Source organism: Stenella coeruleoalba (assembly GCF_951394435.1).
Source record: "Stenella coeruleoalba genome assembly, chromosome: 14".
Lineage (NCBI taxonomy): Eukaryota > Metazoa > Chordata > Mammalia > Artiodactyla > Delphinidae > Stenella > Stenella coeruleoalba.
The window spans coordinates 51,588,501-51,609,516 of NC_137160.1; positions in this window are offsets into that span (position 1 = coordinate 51,588,501).

The following is a 21,016-nucleotide window of genomic DNA, read 5'->3' on the forward strand; positions in this document are numbered from 1 at the left end:
AGGGCTCGAACTCGTGTCCCCTGAACTGGCAGGCGGATTCTTAACCACTGTGCCACCAGGGAAGCCCCCCCATTTTTCTTTTTTAAATGAAAGTGGGAAAATGAAAAATTCTCGTTAATTCTTAAATCTGGGCCATGGGTATATGAGACTTATTGCATTATTCTACTTTTGTGCATCAAATTTTCTTACTACTTTTTAAAAATTAAATGCGCACCTTTGAGACCCACTAATGGGTTGCAACGTAGTTCGAAAAACACTGGAATTCTAGAAGTTATTAGAAGTTAAAAGAAAGAAGTCACACTTAGTTGTAATATCTTCTTTACTTACCCGCTTTCCCCCAGCAGACTGTGAGCACAGTGAGGATAGGAAACATATTTTCTTTGCTCTTCATCTTATCCCCTGGGGCCAGCACGGTGTCTGCCTCGTATTAGGTTTATTATTCATTAATGATACCAAATACTTAATAATACTTGAACCTTAGGCCCTGATGGAAGGGTACATCTTACATACAAATCAGAAGTGGGGAGAGGAAGGGTTTTTGCAGTCTCACTCCAAATCAGAACATCCGTTAAAGCAGCATCTGTTTCCCCTGCAGACTTCAGTGTCAAATGAAGTAATGGTAATTAAAAAAAAAAGTCTCACTGTTGCTCTGAACCTAACAAAATGCTGGCCACAAGGTAAACACTCAGCTTCTTAGAACTTAATTTGGAGTCAATGAGGACAATATGCAAGGTCAGGTAATAAAGAACACTTAGGAAATACGCCATTTTAACTCTAGTTCTCACTTAAAAGACAGTCTTTTGGTCCTAACCTTTTCTACAAACAGGCCAACATGTAGAAGCTGGTATTTCTTGTCCTATGATATAATGTTGCTGTCAGTATTGATACCTAATGCAATAAAAATTGCGGTATATAATTGATTTTGTTTTTCTTTTAAAATTTATTTGTAAGCAAAGAGATATTTATATATTCAAGGCCTTGTGATGATAAAAAATGATGTCTTCGCTTTTCTCATATGCACTTTCAAGCTGTGAATTATTCACCTGTGCTATTTATCCCTATTCTGAAACTAAGAGATACTTTTTCTGGCTCTAGCCTTCAACCACCTAAATGTGGGAATTACTTTGAAAAAAGTAAATGGCAAAAATCTGACAAGACTAATTTACCTCACTGAATATCTCTTTTAAATAAAGATAATAACCTGGATCAAATCATAAAGACTTCACTGTCATTTAACACCATGACTCAGTATTAACTTATTACAGGACAACTGTATGTTTGTGCCTTCTATAAAGGGTTGTCTTCCCCCGGAGTTAGATACTGGTACCCAAATCTTGCAAGCAGTACAATAATCATATCTACTCCATCTGTATTTCCAGTTTGCTGTTGATTATATTACCAAGGACTCAGTACCAGCTGGATATGAATAGACAGGCTGTCAGCATATTAACAGATCTGAATAACCCCAAAAGAGCATTATTCTCTTTTAAACTGTCAACTTACTAATTGGTTTCTGCAAATTTTAAATATCCCATTTATCTGCTTTACTCTACTTATGGGCAGACAGTTTCAGATTTTTTTTCTCTATTTTTCCAGGCTCAAAATGGAGCATGCATAGTGCTTAATTCCTGGACTGATTATGTTTTTTTTCTTCTAATGCCATACGGAAGTGTTCCAGTATGGCCTTTGAAACCTCTAGGTTTTCTTACCAGAGTTAAAGGGACCCTTTGAAAAATATGATGTAGAATAAACTAGTATGTGTTTTCATAATATATATTCTAGAATGTATGAATAGATATTATAGATGATATATAGATATCAATATATAAAGTAAAAATGCCTAATATTCTCCATATTTACCTAGAGCTCTTTATAGTCATTAATCATAGTTCCTAGTATTTTTAAGATCATTTCTTGGTCCCACATGCTGCAGAGCAGCTGGGCCTGTGCCCCACAACTACTGAGCCTGCGCTCTAGAGCCCACAAGCCACAGCGAAGCCTGTGCGCCTAGAGCCCGTGCTCTGGAATGAGAAGCCACCGCAATGAGAAGCCCATGCACCGCAATGAAGAGTAGTCCCTGCTCGCCACTAGAGAAAGCCCACGCGCAGCAACGAAGACCCAGTGCAGCCAGAAATAAATAAATAAAATAAATTTATTTTAAAAAAAAGATCATTTCTTGGCAAAGAAATTTGGACTTGAATTCAGAGCATCTGAGATTGATTCTTGGCTCTGCTACTAATTCACCATGTGACCTGAAGGAAATCATTTATCCTGTCCAGGGTTTGGTTTCTTCATCTATAAAATGCAGATGGTTAAAAAAAATGCAGATGGTAATATCAATGTTACAGAGGTATTATGAGGATTATAAAGAGATAACATGTAGGTGAAAATGCTTTGTGAACTATTAAATAAAGTGCTATGGAAATGTAATACCTGGCTATGAAAACCAAATTGACAGTGCCCTATACACTGGCTATTATAAACCAAATCAAAATCAAATGACATTTTATTACTAATGTAGGTTTCTCTATCAAAAACACATTGGGTTTAGGGTAGGGGAAAAAATTACCTGTTGATCTGTGTGGTGATGTTAACCTTGATCCCCTGGCTGACGTGATGCCAGCCAGGATTCACCCAGTAAAGTTACTAATTTTCCCTTTGTAATTATGTAATATTCTGGGGTGGGGCACGGGGGGCTACTTTGAGACAATGCAAATATCCTGTTTCTGTTTAAACTTCTTCCCACTCATTGGTGGATCTTATTTTGCCTGTAGCAAGATACTACTGCGTTCTGATAGTTTTTTTCTATTTCTTACAATCCTTCTGTGTTTATAACTGCAATTCTGAAAGACAGTGCTGTCACTTCTCTCCCCGACCCATCCCATTTCTTTGTTTGGTTATTGACATCAGTATGGACTCATGAATATTTGTTTTTTCTTTGGGTTATAATTAAATATCAATACTATCCTTATTTTATTGTTCAAGTTGTTTCAGTTTGGGAGTTCTGGATGGTTTCTATGTCCCTTTGATATGCCTTTTTTTTTAAAGTGTGCTGGCACCACCAGACGCGCTAGTCTCATCTTTTATTTTCCCTACTTCAGCCCTGGAATGAGTTAGTTCTCCAAGGAGTCCTGATTCCTTTTATTAAAGAATGGCATTTAAAAACCAAGATCTGGATGATACATATGCTCATTGTTACTGGGGTCCCACTGCTTGCAGCCCTTTTCAATAGAGGTAGGAAAAAATTATATGTAAGTATAATGCATGCACATATGTCTATACTTATCTATATTTATAAATAAACGAGTCCATACTGACACCTCTGACTCCAATTTAGCAACAATGAATTCCCTTTCCTTATTTGTAATTTCTTTTCTCCAAGTGAGAAACCTGGCTGATTGTCTACAATATATTTACTTATTTATTGTACAAATAAAAGTAAAGTCGTTTCAGAATTTCTAACCTACACCCCTGTGAGAAACAAATTTACTAACTTGAGTACTTAACTCCTTTCAGTGTAGTTATGTGACTCATTTGTAATACACTTAGACTATTCATTTGTCAGTATCTGTATTCCACCCTTCTTGCCACATCCTGGTGGGTTTTTAAAACTTACATAAAGTGTATTCTTTATGGTGAACAGGTTTATGGGTTTTAACAAATGCATAAATTGTGCATCCACTAAGCACAGTTCCCTATACAAACTTTCTATCACCCGCCTAAATCCCCTATGATACGCATTAATAGAAACCAATTCTCTCCACCCCCACAGACACTGGCAACCACCGACCTCCTTTCCTCCCTATAGTTTTTTGCCTTTTCCAGAGTGTTATGTAAGTGAAATCATGCAGTATATAAGTCTTATAGGTCTGGCTTCTTTCTCTTAGCAAAATGCATTTAAAATTCATCTAGGGATTTCCCTGGTGGTGCAGTGGTTAAGAATCCACCTGCCAATGCAGGCGACACAGGTTCGAGCCCTGGTCTGGGAAGATCCCACATGCCACGGAGCAGCTAAGCCCATGTGCCACAACTACTGAGCCTGTGCTCTAGAGCCCTTGAGCCACAACTACTGAGCCCGCGTGCCTAGAGCCCATGCTCCGCAACAAGAGAAGCCACCGCAGTGAGACGCCCACGCACCGCAACGAAGAGTAGTCCCCACTTGCTGCAACTAGAAAAAGCCTGAATGTAACGAAGACCCAACACAGCCAAAAATAAAAATAAATAAATTAAATAAAATTCATCTATACTGTGTGATTCAGTAGTTCACTCCTTTTAATTTCTGAATAGTAGTCCATCGTAAGGAGGTACCACACTTTGTTCATCCATTTATAACACTTGTTTTACAAACTGGACTGTTTTCAATTCTTGGTGACTATGACTAAAGCTACTATACACATTCACATACAGATTTTTGTGTGAACATAAGTTTTCATTTCTTTTGAGTAGATCCCTAGGAGTGGGATTGCTGGGTAATATGGTAGGTGTATGTTTAACTGTATAAGAAACTGACCAACTATTTTCCAAAGTGGCCGTACCTTGTGCATCCCCACAAGGAATTTATGAGAGTTCCAGTTGCTCCACATCCTCACAGCACTTGGTATTCCTACTTTTTTCTTTTCTTTTCAAATGTTTTACATTTTAATAGGTTTTAAACAGCTAAATATTAAAACTAAATAAGTCAGTTCAAGATATTCAAACTATGTAGATGTGTGCATTTTGCCATTACCTCAAAATGTATCAAAGAAAAATGTGAAATATTAAGAAATATCAGAAACTGAGAGGTAGAGAAAGGTATGAGAATAGGTAACTTAAGATGGTTATTTTAAAAATTTTTTATTTATTTATTTTTGCGGTACGCGGGCCTCTCACTGTTGTGGCCTCTCCCGTTGTGGAGCACAGGCTCCGGACGCGCAGGCTCAGCGGCCATGGCTCACGGGCCCAGCCGCTCCGCGGCATGTGGGATCTTCCCGGACCGGGGCACGAACCTGTATCCCCTGCATCGGCAGGCGGACTCTCAACCACTGCGCCACCAGGGAAGCCCAAGATGGTTATTTTTATACTTATTTTTTTCATTTTTCTTATTCAACTGCTAGAAAGATTAAATGGTATCTTTGTAATTAAATGATAGGCAGAAGTCACTCTGCATAAAAAGATGAGAAAATTGAGTCTGATTTTGACAACTGATGGATTTAAGTCCCCAAAGAAGTAAAAAGAGAGTGTGATTCAGAGCAAAGATGCAGGATTTGGCCAAAGAAAGAAGGGGAGGGGGCATCTTTTTCATTGTAAAGAGAGACAGAGAGGAAAGAACCAGTAATAGAGCATATTTTTCTCTCTTCCAAAACCTTCTCTACTTCAATAAAGCTAATCCAAGGGTCCTCCTTTCCCTTCCTATTTCTTTAAAAGCTCCCAACCCTCTAAAACTTTTTTATTGCTATGTCCAGTCTCATACTACTCAAGAAGATACAATATTAGCAATCATTCTAATATACATTTATTGAGTTTCAGATTTGTATAGAATATACTAAAATTAGGCTGTGATGGATGCTGAGAACCACAATAATGGTGAAGTCAGAAACATGTACTTTACCATTTTACAAGGTAGATTTTGATAAATATTATAGCAGATATACAAAGTGCTTTGGGGATATAGGAGAAAATATAATTATCACAGGGGTAAGGATTAAGAGGGGCTTCACAGAGAAGGTAATTTTTAAAGGAGATGTTAAAGGAATGATAATACTTTTTGATGTGTACAGATGGAAGCAAAGGATTCCTAAAGGAATGTATAAAATAAGTTACAGAAAAGATAGAGAAAGCAAATTAAAGACAACGCCATTTAAATCATTTTATTCTCCCAGCTGTTGCAATTAAATAACTGTTCATCCAGCTTGACTTTTGGAGAAGGGATGTTTCAGTCTCAACCTCATGTCTCAGTGACCTCTGAGCAACTTCCTACAGTTTCTTTGTACAAAGAAGAAGGGTGGTATAAATGAAATTCTAGCTCCTCAGAGTAACAGGGGAGGATGTATACTTTTGGAGAACCCTGAGCACAGGATTTAGCAAATCTCTCTAGAGGCAGAAATTCATTCGTTGTCTTGTCTCATTAGTTCCCTATCTGTCCTTCCTCTTAGTCAACTGCTAAAAACAAAAACCCTAAAAAGGTGGATATCAGACACAAAACAAACATAACCAGAGCAAATTTTAAATGCCAATTGAAAATTAATGCGTATGCCTTCCCACTTTTTTTTCCCACTTTTAATTTTAAGCCATGTAAGCAGAAAGACAAAAAATAGTTGTAGGCATGAGTTGATATTGTAGTTATGTTTACTGTACTAATAGTTAACTGTTCCATTGGCTATCTGCAGTCATGGTTTGCATCAGCACTATTACTGGAGAAAACCAATCACCAGGAAGTTATAGCAGAGCAAAAGCATTCTTTAATTCATAAATGCATAAATATATTTTTTAGGTTTATTATGTTACAAATCATGTCTTTAGCCCAAATTAAACAGAATATTTGGAACCTATGCATTTGCTTGAATCAAAGGCAAACCACTGAACAAAAGGGAGTTAGGTCTTGACTGAAATGTTAGAATATTTTGCAGTTATCTATTTTAAGCCACCTACAAGCCATCTGGCAAAAGGAGCTGAAAAGCCTAGCTTTTAGAAAGCCCCTTCCCTATCCCCAAATCTTAAGCTGAAAGCATTATGAAGTGATGTTAAATAATTTACAATTTTAATTAATATTTAGGTTTTTTTTTTCCCTTCTATAGACTTTCCAGTCCATTTCTCCTTAACTCTATTTAAGGCATGGCTCTTGTGAGAGAATCCAACTGCTTATTTAAATCCCAGTTCTACAGACAAAAAGAACAGTGCCTACCTATTGTATATGTCACTAATTGGGAAATTTTTCCATGTTTCACTGTTTGGGAATGGGGTAGAGACCAGTGGGAGGTGAACTATTATGGTTCTAAAGTTCCTGCCTCCATCCCCAAAATCCTCCAAAGAAATCTCAGAGTAAGTGACTTACAGCCTTACTCTGGTTAGCAGATATTTGGTCCTGTCTGAAACATCCATAAGACATTTGGTCCAAACCAAAAGGTCCTTGAAATCTGCTCCTGTTCAAAAGGTCTATGAGCAGATATCGTCTATGACCAATGGTTTTGGACAAGACCAAATATCAGCACCTTTTGGCACGGACCAAATATCTTACAGATGTTTTGGACAGGACCAAATGTCCTGCAAAGCCTACCCCAAGAGTAAAAAGGTTAAAATTCTGTTCAGAATCCAAAATAGCTCACTCAATGGTGAGAGCTGGGTGGAACAGCCATAACATTCACCAGTCATTTTCAGGAGCTGGTTGTTTTGGAGTGGGGTCACATGATTCTACAATTCCTAAAAGCTCTCAATCATGGCCAAATATGCAGAAAAACGGGCCATTAATTAATTACTGGACTCAATCTATTAGAATTGCATATTATTTGTTTCTGAATAGTATAATAGTGTTGAAAACAAATCCCAAAATTGGAATGGGAAGCCAGATAGAAGATCTGCCCCTTTTAACTTATGAGCTGTGAGACCTAGGAAAAGACATTTAACCCCTCTGAAGTTTAGTTTTGTCATCTAAAAATGTGCAGAATATGCCATGCTATCACTGAATTGTTATGAGCATCAAATTTAAATCAAATACACGAAAATGTTTATTAACCAGAAAATTAAAGATTGCTAAAATGTAAGATATTATTAGGTGCCATTACTATAGCTTAAGTACTAATACTCCAAAAATTAATATTTATTAGCCATGCTTTCTGAGGGCCAGTTAAAGAAAGGAATTTATAGTAACTACTTTTTGTTTTGGCCATAATGTGCAGCTTGTGGGATCTCAGGTCCCTGACCAGGAATTGAACCCTGGCCATGGCAGTGGAAGTGCCAAGTCCTAACCACTGGACCACCAGGGAATTCCCTAAGACTCCCCTTTTCAATCACTGTGTTACATTGCTTAAGAAGCTGTGAAGAACACAGCAATGCAAAAGAATGTGAATGTCACCTATGAAAAATTACAGACAAAAAATTAAACTTGAAGCAGGTGAACTTCAATCAAACTTCCAGTTTCCCGGAAATTCAGGGGACAAAGAAACATACTAAAAGACCAAATGGGGTGCAATTTGCAAAAGGAAGAGGTCAGGAAACTTTACAAATTGCAAGGAAAAAACCAAAATGGAGTAAGAAAACAAATCAACTGCAAAAATATCATTTATAAGACTTTTTTTTTTTTTTGGTCACGCCACACAGCTTGTGGGACCTTAGTTCCCCAACCAGAGATCAAACCTGCACCCTTGGCGGTGAAAGCGCGGAGTCCTAACCACTGGACCACCACAGAATTCCCTATAATTTCAGAAATTTGAACACTGCCTGGATATTTGACAGTACTGTTATGCATGAGAATGATACTGTGGTTATATTTTTAAAAACAGCCCTGAAACATTTATAGATGAAATATCTCAGATCTCCTTGAAAATAATCCAGCGGGTCATGGTGGGGGGTAAGGGTGGGGAGATGGGTGGCAGTACAGATGAAACAAGTTTCACAGTAAGTTGACAATTGTTGAAGGTGGGTAGTAACTATATGGGAGTTCAATGTACCATTCTATTTTGCATATGTTTGAAAGGTCAAACAGAATGAAAGTGGCATACAATTCCACTAGGGCATACTTATTCTAAGATGAATATAATCAATCACCATCTACCAAACCACTTCAAAATCCTACTGAGTAATCAGTACAGCATATTCACTGCAAACTATTAATCAAGTAGATACTGAACACACGTCTGGTTTTTACAGGTGCCTCACTCCTTAATGCAATGGGGGGGGATGCACTGTCACAACCAACTTGCTCTGCTATAAACTCATATGCTGTTTGTCACATATATTGTATAAAGACTTGCCAAATCCCATTTTAAACCTCTTATAATGTGTAGAATTGTTACCTTGATGATTCTTCCAGTCCTTACCAAGTTAGCTGAACAAATCAGGAGTATTATTGTAGCACAGGGGCTAAGTGGTCTCTTCCATTAGAAACTCTATCCCTTAGGAATGACATTTGGCAACAGATAACAGAAAAAGCAACTTACTATGGTTTATTCTAAAGGGATATTTTTTTTCTTGCAGAAAAAGTTCAGAGGAAGACAGTTGCTGGCATTGGTTTAACACCTTAAGAATGTCAGAGTAGGGAGTTGCCTGGTGGCGCAGTGGTTAAAAATCTGCCTGCCAATGCAGGGGACGCGGGTTCAATCCCTGGTCTGGAAAGATCCCACGTGCCACGGAGCAACTAAGCCCGTGTGCTCAACTACTGAGCCTGCACTTTAGAGCTCGCGAGCCACAACTACTGAGCCTGTGTGCCACAACTACTGAAGCCCATGCGCCTAGAGCCCATACTCCGAAAGAAGAGTATCCCCTGCCCGCTGCAACTAGAGAAAGCCAGCGTGCAGCAACAAAGACCCAACGCAGCCAAACATAAATAAATTAAAAAAGAAAAAATGTCAGGGTCTAGGTCTCTAATGGACTTTTCCTCATTGTAAAAACAGCTGCTACAGCTCCAGTTATCCCATCTGTGTTCCAGGGAAGAAGGTGGGAGGGATAAAGAATAAAAGACCCCAAGTGAGATGAGTCTGTTCCTTTTTATCTGAAAATAGTAGCTTTTCCAGAATCCCTCTAAGAGATTTCCATTTATATATCATTAATCAGAACTAGGTCAAAGGGTTCCTGATAAGCACAGTGGGAAAATAAAGCTTTTAATAGCTTACACATTTCTAGCCCCCCCCCAAACTAGGTTCTCTTGGTAAGAGCAGAGAATAGATATTGGGTTGGTGACTAACCATGTATGCTTTACCAAACCCATTTAAACAGCGGTCTCCAATATTTCAGATGTTTTATTTTCTGGCTCATGGTTGACCTCAATCCATCTTTAAATAAAGGAGGGATAGACAGACAGGTAGATGTATGTATACATGTATGCCACAAATATGCATCAGGAATTTGTGACCAAACTCATTAGGATCCTATTTGTACCTTTATTGTGAGGTTTTGGGGTTTCAAAACTGCCAATTAACCTCATCTCTGGGTTTTGAATGAAATTGATAGACAGGTGGGGTCAGATTACCTGCTTTATTAGTGGTAAAGCTAGATTAAAGAACATAACTTAGGTTGGAAGATAAAATGATTCTTCCCCCAAGGCACACTTTAGTACAAGTTTATGGGAGTAACTGGATACACAGAGCACTCTTAGTCTGTGGAACACACACAGAGGAGGAAGCCAGAGTGGAGGACCTCCATACCTGCCTTTTACAGGATGCCCCTGGGGAATGTCAACAAAATACAGACTCCCTTGGGGATGAGGTAAACAAAATGACCAAGCCTCTTCCACCCTCAACATTTTACGGACTCTGTTCTATTTTATGTGCTCAGGCAGGAATATGGAGAGAGGAAGAGACATGTCACCCCTATATGAGAGATAATTTTTAGGTTTTCATTTTCCTGGATATTCCCTGAGAGCTGTCATTTTATGAGAACATTTAGTAAAGGTTGGAAGCCTATCATAAAAGTATGATTAGGAAACTCAAGTACTTTATTTCTTACTGAAAGATAATCCACAATAAATCTGAAGTAAGTAATAGTCCAAAAAAGCCTTGGTTTAAATAAACATGCTTCTTATCGAAGTACAACATGTTCTTAGCAGAATATTTGGTTTTTCTAAGTTGGGTGCCAACAAAAACATATACACATGGACTATCAATGTCACACCAAAAAAGTGTAAATACACACAGAAGACACACTCTGACAGGGAAGACTGCAGTTCAGTGAGTGGGAGAAAAACTAGATTAGAGGTGAAGGTGACTAGTTGTAAGGAGTAAATACGAAAGAGGGAAGGAGATGATTAAGACGGATGTAAAGCACTGCTCTTGTGATGGTTAATTTTACGTGTCAACTTGATTGGGTTACAGTGCCCAAATATTTGGTTTAACATTTGGGTGTGTCTGGGTGTGTCTGTGAAGATGTTTCTGGATGAGATTAGCATCTGAGTTGGTAGACTGAGTAAAGCACATTGCCCTGCCCAGTTTGGGTGGGCATCATCCAATCTGTTGAGGGCCTGAACAGAAAAAAGCAGAGGAAGACAGTCTGCTCTGTGTGCCAGACTGATTGATCTGGACACTGGTCTTCTGCCCTCAGACTGGAACTTACACCATCAGCTCCCCCAGTTCTCAGGACTTGGACTTACACCATTGATTCTCAGGTCTTCAGGCTGAGACTGGAACTTTCTTGGGTCTCCAGCGTGCAGAGGGCTGACTGCCTCTGGTCTTCTGAGGCTTTATAATTGTGTGAGCCAATTCATTATAATAATTCTCTTTGTATATGTAAATATCTTTTAGTGGTCCTGTTTCTTTAGAGAACACTGACTAATACAGTTCCCCAAGAAAGTTTATTGGTTTCCTTTCACTTACCAGTACATTAAGATGCATATTAGCCAAATCCCTTAGATGATGTACACTATTTCCAGCAAGGAGAAACAAAAAGCAATTCTCAAAAGCTTTATATATGCACAGTTAAGGGGAAATACCCAATAAAAACAAATGCCAGGGGTTTCCCTGGTGGTGCAGTGGTTGAGAGTCCGCCTGCCGATGCAGGGGACACGGGTTCGTGCCCCGGTCCGGGAAGATCCCACATGCCGCAGAGCGGCTGGGCCCGTGAGCCATGGCCGCTGAGCCTGCGCGTCCGGAGCCTGTGCTCCTCAACCGGAGAGGCCACAACAGTGAGAGGCCCGCGTACCGCAAAACAAACAAACAAACAAAAAAAACAAATGCCAGGCCCCAGGCTCAAATCTTAAAACTGCAGAATGGAACACAGATTCAGACTGCATAAGCTGTAGGTCAGTCTGTGATTTAGAGGCTCTTAACTGGGCAAAAGGTAGCAGCTGAGTGAACATTAACCTGTCCATGGATCAAAACACAAAGAAAACTGACGCTCCAGTCTTGGAAATTCTTGTCACTTACCTTTCCATATTTTATTTTGGCTTCTAGAATGAAATTATTCTTTGTTGTGGAAATGCTGACTTTTTCAGATGCATCAAATCAACTGGAGAGGTTCCTGAGAGTGAAAGGCTCAGAGATACCTCTGTCCTCAAATGGCCAGTTCTGCCACCATGAAGGGAGGGGAGTTCCCTGGTGGCCTAGTGGTTAGGATTCCGGGCTTTCACTGCCATGGCCTGGGTTTAGTACCTCGTCCGGGAACTGAGAGCCCGCAAGTTGTGAGGTGAGGTGAGGCCAAAAAAATAAAATAAAATAAAAAATTAAATTAAATTAAAAAGAAAAAAAAAAGACAGGACGATCTGGGTCTAAGCTGCCTGGCAATTCCCATTGTCCAGGACCTACTTCTCCTCTGCAGCCAGTAGACAAAGGCAATTATTATGAGATCATGGCAGTGATTTTAGCATAAGAGCTGATTGGGAGGTTATGTTTTCGGAAGCAAATAGCTTGTTGGAATGCTGTTCTAGTCATCAAGCTATTAGGATGGCTTCTCATCTCTTCTCCCAGGGACAGGCTGATCTAGTGTGGTGTGTTCTTACTAGTAGCCCTAGGGGAAACATAGGTAAAAATCTAATTGATGGGACTTCCCTGGTGGCACAGTGGATAGGACTCCACACTCCCAGTGCAGGGGGCCCAGGTTCCATCACTTGTCAGGGAACTGAATCCCACATGCATGCCGCAACTGGGAGTTCACATGCCACAACTAAGGAGCCCATGTGCCGCAACTAAGGAGGCTGCCTGCCACAACTAAGACCCCACGCAACCAAATATATAAATTAAAAAAAAAATCTAATTGACAATTCACTTTCCTGAGCCTCACTTTATACAGGTGGAAATGCCGTCTCGGTTATAGTGATTTTAATATGTCAGTTTTAAATGTAGCAATACTCTTGGAGAAAAAAAATTGCCATTCAAACTCAGAATGTACAGTGTTTACTTTGGCACAACATGGATATCGCATCTCCTATCATTATGGCAACACAGGACATGAGTAACAACATCCAAATGTTGGATAATAATTAACTGTTGGTAAAGATGTGGAAATTGGAACCCTTATACCTTTTATACGTTGTTGGTGGGAATGCCAAACGGTATAGTCACTTTGGAAAACAGTCTAGCAGTTCCTCAAAGTGTTAAACATAGTTACCACATGATCCAGTAGTTCCATTCCTAGGTATGTACACAAGAGAATTAAAAACATATGTTTATCGAAACTTGTACAGAAATGTTCATAGCAGTATTACTCACAATAGCCCAAAATGGAAATAACCCAAATGTCCATCAACCGATAAATGGATAAATAGAAAGTGGTATATCCATACCATGGGATATTATTCAGCAATAAAATGATCGAGGTACTGACACATGCTACAACTTGGATGGACCTTGAAAACACTGTGTCAAGTCAGTCAGTTTCAAAGGATCACACATTATGATTCCATTTATATGAAATATCTAGACAAGGCAAATTTATAGACAGAAAGTAGATTAGTGGTTGGCTAGGGTTATAGGGGAACAGGGGCAGACTGGAGGTTGATGCCTAAGGGGGATGGGATATCTTTTTTGCAGTAATGAAACCTAAAATTGATTGTGGTGATGGATGCAGAACTCTGTAAATATACTAACAGCCACTGAACTGAACACTTTAAATGGGTAAATTGTATGATATGTAAATTACATCTCAATAAAGCTGGGTTATTTTAATCCAAATGTCAGTAAAAATTCAAGCATATTCGAAGACTTAAAAATGAAATTTCAGAAAAAATAAGGTTTAAAATCTGGAGAAAGTTACAATAAAGTTACTTAGAATTAGCTATTCTAGTATATTAACTTGAACTATAAAATATCTTCCAACAGTGTCATAGATATAATTCTCTATACCAAGTCAACTAATTCAGTTATCTATTACAAGTTATCTCAAGGTATTCACTAGAAAGAAGTACTATTTAAAGGTCTACATCCTATGGGTCTTTATTGTCATTCTCTCATGTATCCTCAGTGTCTATTCTCAAATAGCCAGTTTCCCCACATTCTTCAGGGATGTGGCTTTCAATATTTAACAAAAAAAATAACCATATTCAAAACAATTTCCAAATACTATATAGGAAAACTCTGTTGTCATTCTGTGCTTCAACAGACATGTTAACATAGACCTTGGTACACTTACAACTTTACTAAAGTGAAAGGTATGACCACAGGCTTCTCTGTTGCTGAAACAGGCAGCAAGAGGTAGCAAGGTGTGTAAACTGTAGAGGCATTACGAGGATGAGAATATAGGTGGTCCCTGGACAGCTGACCTCGAGGAAATTTGGTCCAGGAGTCAAGAACTGAGAGCTGGTGAGAAAGATCTTGTGAACCACTTAGAGTTATTGGTTTCCATTCCCATCACTCTAACTCCCAGGACCTGCATCAACAAACTCCCAAATCTACCTCCAATTCTGCAGCTTCATCCTGTCAGGACCATATCAAAAGAGGCCTAATTTACCAATCCAGATATAAACAATGAGGTGGTTATACTTCAAGCCAGAACAGAGAGAAAAGAGCTGAAGAGAGTAGGGAGATGTTCAGGGTGTGTAATACCAGTGTAAAAGGGCAGTTTGTCAAAATTTCAGAAATGTTGTGAGCTGTTTAACAGCATGGCAATGGTTAAATTTCCAAGGTAGGAAGTCAGCAAATGCCACAAATTGTTAAACATTTACCAATACATCACAGGCTGACAGTGGATGGGCATCTGAAATTTTCTTAACAAGCTTTAACTTTTATCACTCAAACATAATTATAGCAAATGTCCACCTCTTGTGCCCAAAATCATCAATGTCATTTTCAGAGACAGTGTAGCTGAATAACATTTATTTTTCTTTAGCCAAATTTTCAAGCAGTTAAAAAAATTATATAATATTTTATATTAAAAAATGCACAGAAATAGTAACCTGAACGATATGAAATCAATGTTTTTGTAGGTCAAGACAATCAAACATCAGCAATTTCATATGGTTCAACCTAAGTATACCCATCTGCCAGCTTGAGAAACAGAACATCACCCAGTTAAAATTCATGCATCCCCATCTGCTATCACACTCCCCTCCTTCTTTCCATCCCTCAGAAGTGACTGCTCTCCTGAATTTATCATTCTTACACACATCTCTAAATTTCAGCCACGTCAGCATCCCTAAATACAGTTTACATCTTCCTTATTTACATAGCATTTACATAGAATAACATGTATTCTGCTACTTAAATTATTTGCTCAATATTGTCTGGCTCATCCATGTTGACACATGCAGCTCTAGTTCATTTTCAGTGATGTAGTTTACTATATACGTAAACAATTTACTCTTTTCCTGTTGGACATTTAGTTAGGATTTACTTATTTATTTTTTACTATTATAAAAATATTGCCTATAGCTGCTTTGAGCAGAGTTGAATAGTTGAGACAGAGACCATATGGCCCATAAAGCCTACAACATTTACTACCTGGTCCTCTACAGAAAAAGTTTGGTGACTCCAGGTTTATCCTTTAGGTGATTTAACCATTCCTCTAATTTTTGACATACAGGGTTGTTTTCCTTTTTAATTAAGAAATATAATGAGCATTCTGTCAATGTTTTTCTCTTGGACTCAAATGGAATCCTGCATCAAAGTACAGAAAAAAATTTAAGACTTCTGACATATCTTAACCTGCTTAAAGTTTTTCAATTTAGATTCCTATTAACCTACTCCAAATGGTCTTCTACCTTCACAGCAATAAGCACTATTAAAAAATTACTTGAGGGCTTCCCTGGTGGCGCAGTGGTTGAGAGTCCGCCTGCCTATGCAGGGGACACGGGTTCGTGCCCTGGTCCAGGAAGATCTCACATGCCGCGGAGCGGCTGGGCCCGTGAGCCATGGCCGCTGAGCCTGCGCGTCCGGAGCCTGTGCTCCGCAACGGGAGAGGCCACAAAAGTGAGAGGTCTGCGTACCGCAAAAAAAAAAAACAAAAACAAAATTACTTGATAAACCAAAAATGAAATCTGGCTGAAAACTGCATGAGTATCAAGATAATTTCCTTTGGTTTTAGTATTTTACAATGTTTGGTATCTAGGAAGGTTAAGTTCTCCCACACCTTTCTAATTCCTTTCTAGAAAGATAATGAATCTCCTACAGCCTATTCCTTCTTCAGGATGAACATTGGAACCAATTTACCAGTTAAAAACACAGGGTTCTTAGAGACTTGCATCTAAATTCTAGCTCTGCTGCTTACTAACTGGGACTTTGGGCAGCTATATAACCTCTCTGGGCACAAGTTTTCTTTCTGCTACAGAGCTGTTCGGAGGGTTAAAAGAAATAACATGTAGGGGACTTCCCTGGTGGTCCAGTGGTAAAGAATCCACCTTCCAATGCAGGGGACGTGGGTTCAATCCCTGGGTTCCCACATACCACAGGGCAGCTAAGCCTGTGCACTGCAACTACTGAGCTCGCACAGCTTCAACTAGAGAGCTTGCATGCCACAAACTACAGAGCCCACGTGCCCTGGAGCCTGCGCGCCACAACTAGAGAAAACCCGCATGCCACAACTAGAGAGAAGTCCGAGCACCGCAACAAAGAGCCCACGCGCCGCAACAAAAGATCCCGCATGCCTCAATGAAAATCCCATGTACTGCAACTAAGACCCGATGCAGCCAAAAAATTAAAAAATAAATAAAATTTTTTTAAAAGGTAAATTATTAAAAAAAAAGAAATAACATGTAAAGGGCTTATTAGCACAGAACCTGCCAGAGTTAGTACCCAAATATTTGTCAAATGGGAGGAACAGTTATTGTCCATTAAAAAAATCCTTTTGGCAATTTCATTAAATCTATAAATTAATCAGAAAAACTGGGCACAGAATAAGCATTAAGTACATATTAGTTGACATACTGCCAGTAAAGAAGTTACTTAAAAATTCACCAAGATAATTGCACTAAACCTATAAATTGGAGAGAATTTCTATCTTTACACTGGTCAGTCTTCCCACACTGGAATATGGTACTATTTTTTATTTTATGGCTCAGGAATTTTTAAAAAGCTAGAACTGATTTTTGCCACTGTTCCAGAAGCACTCAAAGAGGAGAAAATTACAAAGTTCTAGGAAACATGGAAAATCTTTACTCTCCTTGCAGATTCACAATGCATATTATCATTTAAAGACAAAGCAGAGTATGGCTCTACTTGAGAGGCATATGAATCACCATAATTTCTGTAGTTCACCAAATCTAAGACATCAATTTTTGGATGCACTTGTTATTGTATGTACTACTAACAAAGAAAAAAGCTTGATGATTTAAGTTTGATACCAAATCTAAATTTATACCATTTAAGATGCATCTCAATTTCAGAGATATTAAAATATATTTTAAAAATCCATCTTAGAATAGGTGAAATTGTTAGAATTCAAATAGTGGGATAAGATATCCCTCACTATAGTAACAAAATACACAAAATACTTCGGAATAATCTTACCAAAATATGTTAAGTATGGTCAATCATCATTAATCATTCTGTACTGGGGAAGTCATTTCCTTGCTAAAATTTATTTGTAACTCCAAAATCAGTACTATTGGTGCTTCCATGGTCATGCATGGACCATGCATGCTTTAGAGCAGCAAAAAAATGTTACCTGATGTGCCACCTGGTTGTTCTAGGCTGAGGCTGAATAAAGCGACAGTGCCTTTTGTTTCAGGTCTCATACGGTAGACAAACATCCTTCATGGTCAATTTAGTGCCACAGTTTTTTGGTACTTTTGTGCTTTTGGGTGGTGAGTTTGTTGTTTAAAATGGCCCCCAAGCATAGTGCTATCTAGTATCCATAAAGCAAGAAGGCTGTGATGTGGCATTTGGAAAAAATACATGTCTTAGAAAAACTCTGTTCAGGCATACATTACAGTGCTGTTGATTGTGAATTCAATGTAAATGAAACAATAGGTACTAAATAAGGTGTTTTTAAACAGAAAACACACATAAAACGAGGTTATGCATTGATGAGCTGATGAAAATGCCATGACCAGAGACTCATACACAGAGAACCTGTGTTCCTCCTAGGAGCAATGGTTCACTATTCACTAATTCAGGGTTCACAGCAACTTTATAGAACCTAACTATCATGAATAACAAGAATCTACTGCATTTGACATCTAGTGCTTTTGCTATTATTCTTTTGTAAACTGAATCTCATATTATATACTGACCTTACTCAAAATATAGGAAATACACAGAACTTTAAAACTGGTTCAGATAAATGGAATACTACCATGTTCCTGCAGAGAAAACAGTAATACTGCAAAATTTCTCTTCCTTCTCAAAAGTATACCTCTTATTTTGTGGATTCACAAGAATTTTCACATTAAATAAAGACCAATATCAGATATATTCTTTTGTTGTTTTAATTGGAATGTCTCTAGAAATGTCTGCTGTTGGTTTAAGATAGAAAATTCTTCCTTAACATGATGAGGAAAGTCCATTTTAGGTTTTCAGGAATGAGTGTTGTGTTATTAAATGTTATTCTGATATCTATTATAGAAGATTGTGTGTATTTTGACTGCTGAACATAATACATTTCAAAATACTAAGCCATCCTTGCTTAACCAACCTACTTATAGTAGATTAAAACATGTTGTGAAATACAATTTCTCTATTATTTCACTTACAGTTTTCTGTTTAAACTCACAATAAATTTCTTTAAACAAATTTCACAAATAAAATCTTAAGCTTTAAAAGATATCAGACTGGGAATTCCCTGGCGGCCCAGTGGTTAGGACTTCGTGCTTTCACTGCTGAGGGCCTGGGTTCGATCCCAGGGTTGGGGAACTAAGATCCCACAAGCTGAGTGGCACAGCCAGAAACAAAAACAAAAACAACCCAAAAAAACATAAAAACAGAAGGCATTACTACTGCTTCTTATAAAAACACACACCTGGTGAAGCCTCCCCTGCAAAACCAGAGGGAACAAGACAATAAGGAAAGTTCTGCTGTCCAACTGGCCAGCTTCACTGCAAACCCAATTACTTCAAACAGGAAGAGACGTGGCCCTACATCTGGACATGAAGGCGATGCCTACTTTGCTATCCAGCAAGAAGAAAACATCTCTTTTCCCAAGGGCAGCCCAGCCAATCAGAAACTGTAGTCACCCAAGCAATGAGAAGCCTCTTCCTGCAAAGGACTCTGCTTATTATTGCCCCTCCCAAGGTCCCCACCCACACGCAAAGCAAGCTCCCCTTCCTGGTTCTCTGGATTTGCCTATGGCCTGTCATAGTTTGTATATGCCAAATTGCAATTCTTCTGGCTATTCTCAAATAAATTCACTTTTGCTGATAAAATGACTGCCTATTATTAAAGCTGACAAACTCAATCTAGTACCCACTAGGGTTTAGCCTTACATTTAAACAGTGTTACTAGACTGGTTTCACACTACAAACTTCTAGACGTTAAAATTCACAAAGTAAGACACAGTCAGGGGACTCCCCTGGCGGTCCAGTGGGTAGGACTCTGAGCCCCCACTGCAGAGGGCACAGGTTCCACCCGTTGTCTGAGAACTAAGACCCCGAGGCACGCTTAAAAATCCTTTGTTATTGGCATTCGACTTAAAATCAACATGAGCCTCCACTGCTTTTAAAACAGACAAGATAATACAAAGTATTCCTTATCAGAGTATTCACAATTTGCAATTACGTATCAATGTATATCTAACTCTGTTTCCCTTTTAGCCTATAAGCTCCAGGAGGGCAGGAGTCAACTTACATTTGTTTACTCACTACTTGTGCTTTTCTGTTTGTCCCCTTCAAATCTCTCCACCTTGATGCATCACTGTGTTCCCTTGCCTTCTGCTTGCATTCAATTAATAGGAGCACCAACAAAGGATGGAAAAGAATGAGATACACATATACACATACCACACACAAATGCTCTTGCCATCTCAATTACATTAACTTCCCTACAAGGCCTAAACTTCCTTTTTTGAAAACAGTCTTTGCAGAACATTCCCTTCTCATTAAACAAACAAACCCCCATACATGATTAAATGAAAACACAGATCTAGTTCAATCCTCAGTTAGGTTAGCTTCCTTAGTATATAAACAATAGTAAGCTTTGTAAGAAACTATATACTGAGAAGTATTTTTCTCTAAATCTAACCAATTAAAACTATTTTTAAAAAATCCTTATTAATGATCAGAAAGAATCCAGTTTTTGGCAAAGAAGTAGGTCTTCTTCCTTTTGTTCTTAAAGGACTACTTGTAAAAAGTATTTGGTTAAGAATCCGCCTGCCAATGCAGGTGGCACAGGTTTGAGCCCTGGTCCAGGAAGATCCCACATGCCGCGGAGCAACTAAGCCCGTGCGCCACAACTACTGAGCCTGCGCTCTGGAGCCCGCGAGCCACAACTATTGAAGCCCACGCACCCTAGAGCCCGTGCTCTGCAACAAGAGGAGCCACTGCAACGATAAGTCCATGCACCACATGAAGAGTAGCCCCCACTCGCCACAACTAGAGAAAGCCTGCGTGCAGCAACGAAGACCCAATGCAGCCAAAAATAAAATTAACCCCCCCCCCAAAAAACTATATTCTATTAAGAACCTATTAAAAAAGTAAAACAGGGACTTCCCTCGTGGTCCAGTGGTTAAGATGCCTCAATTCAAAGGCAGGGGGCATGGGTTTAATCCCTAGTGAGGGAACTAGGATCCCACTTGCCCTGCAGTGTGGCCCAAAAGAAGTAAAATAAAACCAAAAAACCATTAACAATGACAACAAAAGCAATGACTTCTTAATTTAGAAGATGATCATCACCTTTTACTAAGAACCTAAGTCTCCATGGGATAAAACTCAGGAAAGGAGAATCAATTTTAGACCTAATTCCATAGGTCTTTAGTTTCTGAGGTACCAAAAAGAACTTATTTCACCTGTAGGAAGGTTCCACAGAATGGAGTC